The sequence below is a fragment of the Triticum urartu genome, chromosome 6A (genome assembly GCF_056163025.1).
Source record: "Triticum urartu cultivar PI428250 chromosome 6A, HENAU_Tu73, whole genome shotgun sequence".
In the NCBI taxonomy this organism is placed as follows: domain Eukaryota; kingdom Viridiplantae; phylum Streptophyta; class Magnoliopsida; order Poales; family Poaceae; genus Triticum; species Triticum urartu.
The window spans coordinates 504,851,996-504,857,570 of NC_141878.1; positions in this window are offsets into that span (position 1 = coordinate 504,851,996).

The following is a 5,575-nucleotide window of genomic DNA, read 5'->3' on the forward strand; positions in this document are numbered from 1 at the left end:
AACGCTGCCACCATTTTTTCCTCTAATTTCTTTTAATTCAAACACACACACATACAGCCAGATATAGAAAACGACGGTGAACCAGCCTACGACGGACACAATTCAGCATGCAGGCCCAGCCGAGGCCCAGTTTAGCGAATCAGCCGAGGCCCAGTACGGAAAACAAAAACCAGACGCATCTAAACAGATATAACGAAAATTTAGTACCATCTCGAATATGTTTTAAATTCAAACTGAAAGCGTAAAATCACGGAAAGAAGCGTATTGTGACGGTGAACCCACGGAGTCAATCCGTGCTTTATTATTAGGGATAGATGATCATCTTCTTCTCAGCTTGTGCTTCAACTTGCCTTATCTCACTGCTTGTACTATCTTTTATCTACTTGAGTGAGATAAGCCTTTGAGCATGTGTGTAATGTATATCCTATATGCTCTTTGGTTTTTGCTTAGTTCATATGTTGTACTTTTCTTGCAGTCCTGTGTGGATTCATCTCTTGATATAATTTGGACAACTTGAATGCTTTATGTTATTTTTGGAGTATTCTTCGTTTAAGTGTTCTTTTGTCCAAATTGTATCTCTTTGGATCTTGGTAGGCATGTGCATGCATATTTATTTATATACTTTTTCATGCCTTGATTGCTCTACTTGACCCTCTATATAGGGTAAACTCCATCAAATCATTAATGATTAAAAGTGTGCATGAACTTCAAGTTCATATCCTTTTGCACATATTTAATATGGAGTTTGCCCTATGTATTGTGGTTGGACTAACTACTTCGGGCCCAATAAGTTTGGGGACCAAAGTGTACCTTAATGTGTTTTAGGTACGTTGGAGAAGCATTGGATGCTTGGCTTATTCATGAGGAAGGTGGATACACCATGGAAAATTATTAGAGCCAAGCTTGGTTGATTCTTTGATTTGAGAGAGAAGAAAAATGAAAACCCGGTTCGGTGGTGTATAGAGGAAACGGTGAATGTGGAGTGTGATGAGAATAACGGCTTCCATGCGGAGCAATTTGTTTCAAGTGTTGCAGGTGATGAGGCTCCTTCCGAAGCTACAAGTACAATGGGGATTGGTCATATTCTTTCACAAGAAACACCCCTTGTCCATGTAGAAGAAGAAGGAATAAGAGACCCTCTTGTGGATCGACCACAAGGGAAGTCCTCACCCCCAACACAAGATCAAGATGCTATGGGACATCATGTACCTATCCAAGAACAAGATCAAGTCCATCATGTTCGCGTACTAGATCAAGAGCCCCTTGAACCAATGCTTTCTCTCCCGGTAACAAGTACTTACTTCATGCATTATTTAAGTTAGAGTCAACATTGTGTATGTTGCATCATGGCATGATTAGTACTTGTTGAGTGAGTGCTTGTATGTATTTCTTAAATCTTTGCACTCATGTTTTTTTTAATATATTTTGGACCCATGCTTAGCATGATTATCCTATTGGATATCTCCATTACCCCTTGTCCAAAATATGCTCTTTTGATCCTTTGGATGTTTGATTCTCATGACATATATTTTTGGTGCAGTCTATGGATCCTCAACATAGTGTGAATTTCTTCCTTTGTTCGTAACTGGATATGTGCACTTGATTCCACTCACAATATGAGAAATGCACAAATTAAGGAGGAACCCATACTATATTGGTTGTCTAGATTTTTCTTCCATTTTGGCACTTGTTGCCAATGGGGGAGAATTTTAGAGGGTTTAGGAGAAGTGGGTTGGTTCCTGTCATTGATGCATATATACATTTGTTGTGCTTGCTCGTAGCATCGATGTGTATATAGAGAAAACTCCACTGAGTTCTTTCACATGCATATATTGTGAGGGAGTTTGCTCTATATATTGTGATTCTACTAGCATCAAATTCTTGTGTAGTATTTCGATGCTAGTATAACCGGTTTTGATAACATCAACTATCTTTGTGATATTTGAGGCTATCAAAACCACCTCAAGTATACAATTTATTCTCGGATAGATTGCATACTTGTTTTAATTTCATTATATAAACCCTCTTGTTGAGATTGTCATCAATTACCAAAATGGGGGAGAATGAAAGGGCATGTATCCCCTAAGTGTGGTTTTGGTAATTAAATGACAATCTCTATGGACTAATGTTTCTCAATGAGATATATTTGAAGGTTTTGTCCATAGATGGTGCCTCAAGGATATTGGATGGAATCAAGGATGAAGTCCATATATATGAAGATAGTGCCTCAAGGATATTGGATGGAATCAAGGATGAAGTCCATATATATGAAGATATATTTGTTGTATGCTTTGGAGTTAAATGACAATTCCTATGGAGCATCAAGTGCATTGAATGTTATATGAAGATATGTTCCATAGTGATGCTTGAAGTGCATTGGGTTGTTTTGTGAAGTCTGCCATCAAAGCATTTGAAGAAGTCCTCATGGTATCCTTCTTTGGATACCCCTTGCACACGGGCTTGTACCATGCGCATGGGGTCGAGTGTCAACTCTCTGGATACCCCGTGATCACGAGGCCTAGCTGTTGGCTCTCGAGATCCCATATCTAGTGAGGTTTCAAGTTGGTATTTGAGTACTTCTATTGAATCCATCAAGATTGATTTCTATGCCTAATCTAATTATGTTCATGGTGGAGTTCATTGGAGGATGTCAAAGACTGACATATTTGGGCTTTTAAAGATCAAGGGCTTGAGAGAATAATCAAAGAGAAGAATTCAAGTTATGGTTTCAAGAAAAGATCATGGTGAGCTCATGTGTTGGGTTTAGGTTGATCATGTCTTGAAGCAACCAACTAGAGTGAAATATTCATTGTGCCTCTCAAGATATTATGATGGTGGACTTTTAAGGATCAAGGGTTTGACAGAATAATCAAAGAGAAGAATTCAAGTTATGATTCAAGACCAGATCATGGTGAGCTCACGTGTTGGGTTTCAGTTGATCAAGTCTTAAAGCAAGCAACTAGAGTGAAGAATTCATTATGCCTCTCAAGAGATTGTGATGGAGTTTTTAGAAGGGCAAGTGGTGATCAAGATGATATTCATAGTGGAACTTGATATGGTCATGAAAGAGTCTTTGGTGATATTGTCTTGAAGCAATGAAAGGAAATGAAGAGTTCATTGTGGCTTTCAAGAAACCAAGATGGAGCTTGGAGTAAAGATGTTGGTTGGCCAAGATGAAGCTCGAAGATTATCTCTAGATGGTCAACTCTCAAAGCGCAAACATTGTACCACGTGGGATCAAGTGATCTAGTGGTATGGTAAGTAATTGTGAATTGTGCTTTGTTACCTAACCCATACTATGTGTTTGTTATGTCTATGTGGGTTAGGTGTTTCTCATGGGCTTGCATCAAAAGGAAAGATCTCAAGTAGCCTATGTGTGGATGACATCAAGTGGTGATGGTCATCGGGTTTGAGTAGTCCAAGTGCAAGATGAGAAGCCAGAGGTTATATGCTTTGAAGCTTGCGGTCCACATCATGATAATGCTCATGTGAAGATGGGCTTAAGTTAAGGCTTCTGTCATTGCAATATGAGGAAGCAATTCAAGCATCTTCACCAAGTGGTTGTGGACAAGAAAGGGATTCCAACTTGAGACAAGCATTGGAGTCATCACCAAGCTCAAGTTGAATATGCAAGGCAAAGGTATACCTTAGCTAGGTTTTCTTAGTTTTTCCGGTCTCATGGTTCTTGGAGGGAGACCGGATTATAGGTTTGATAGCCATACTATCAAGAGGGACTCTCGGGCAAGTAGCTTGATCATGTCGCATGTAGAGAGCTGAAACCTTTGCATTAATTTCATAATTATTTCTTTTTGATCTTGGGTGGTTCTCTATGTGAGGACCTTGGGCTTTTCCATAGCTTCAAAACGAGTCCAAGATCATCGAATTCGGAGTCCGTATGCCAAAGTTATCACAGTTTTAGTGGGCTGCTGTAGGCTGTTCTGGGTACCCCGTGGACACGGGGTTTTTGACCCCCGTGGGCACGGGGCCCCATGGACACGGGCTTGTATCATGCGCACGGGACCCGGTGGGCACGGGGTGTCCAGGAAGTGTCCGTTGGAGCCTCAACGGCTAGTTTTGGAAGTTGGCTATAAAAGAGCCCTTCCTCCCCACCAGTTTGGGGGTTGTTCATTCACATTCTAAACATCATTTTGAGCCTCTTACCACCTCTCCCAAACCCCTATCTCCCCTCTAAGTGAAGGGGTATTTGTGGATGGATCTTGGAGTCATTTGTAGATTTCCTCCATTGCATTCCCTCTCTTCAATCCCGTACTTTCTTGAGTTGCATCTTGTGAGATTGAGAGAGTGATTTGAGCATTTGTTGCTTGACCTTGCATTGCATTTGTTGCTTTGGTTTGAGCCCCCCGCATCGATTTTTCGAGTGAGAGCCCGTGAGTTTATTACTCTTGGAGGCTTCGCCTCTTAGATGGTTTGGTGATACATTGAGAAGATTGTGAAGAGGCCTATGTGGCCCAGGTTCCCCCGGAAGCTTCCTTTTGTGGTGTGCTCCGGGGAAGGGTGTTGAAGTGGCCTAGGTGGTCAAGTTCCTCCGGAAGCTTCCGTGGTTGTGGTGTGCTCCGGATAAGTTTGTAAAGGTGTGGTGGTCGCCTTCAAGACCAACCCCGAGTGAACCGAGGCTCATCCGTTGGGGGTGACTCGGAAGGGAGAATACGGTGAGTCACTTGGTGACGCCCCGGAGCTTTGGCTTTGGCACCGCTCTAACGGATATTAGCACTCTCATGAGTGTGAACTTCGGGATAAATCCGCGTCTCTGACTCACTTGTGGTTATCTCATACCCACACCATTTACTTGCCGCAATTCATACTTGCTCATATTGATATATCTTGTGCTAGTTGAATTGCTTAGTACTTCCTACATTTCCTTATCTTGTGATATAGCTTGTGCTTGCTAGTTTCTTTTAGTGCATATCTTGTTTAGCATAGGTTGTTGGTGCACTTAGTTGAGCCTAGCATATTTAGGATTTGTGCAAGAAAAGTTTCCGTTAGTGTAATTCTGCATTAGGATAAAGCCAAATCCGTAAAAGTTTTAAAACGCCTATTCACCCCCCTCTAGTCGTCATCTAGATCATTTCAGCCGGAGAGCCGGAGGAGTGCGAAGAAGAGCGTGATGAGGAGGAAGTAGAGGAGGCGCCGAACCTCCTGGGCAACCATTGCCCGTCGCGTCGGCGGTGAGCCGTGGCTGTGGCGGCCGCCCTCGTCGGGGGGTATGCCAACGGCGGGTCGTTGTCGCCCTCGAGGTACGTCAGAATGCCCTCGAGGATTCGGCCGGCGACATCCTGAAGGAAATATGCCCTAGAGGCAATAATAAAGTTATTATTTATTTCCATATATCATGATAAATGTTTATTATTCATGCTAGAATTGTATTAACCGGAAACATAATACATGTGTGAATACATAGACAAACAGAGTGTCACTAGTATGCCTCTACTTGACTAGCTCATTAATCAAAGATGGTTATGTTTCCTAACCATGGACAAAGAGTTGTCATTTGATTAATGGGATCACACCATTAGTTGAATGATCTGATTGACATGACCCATTCCATTAGCTTAGC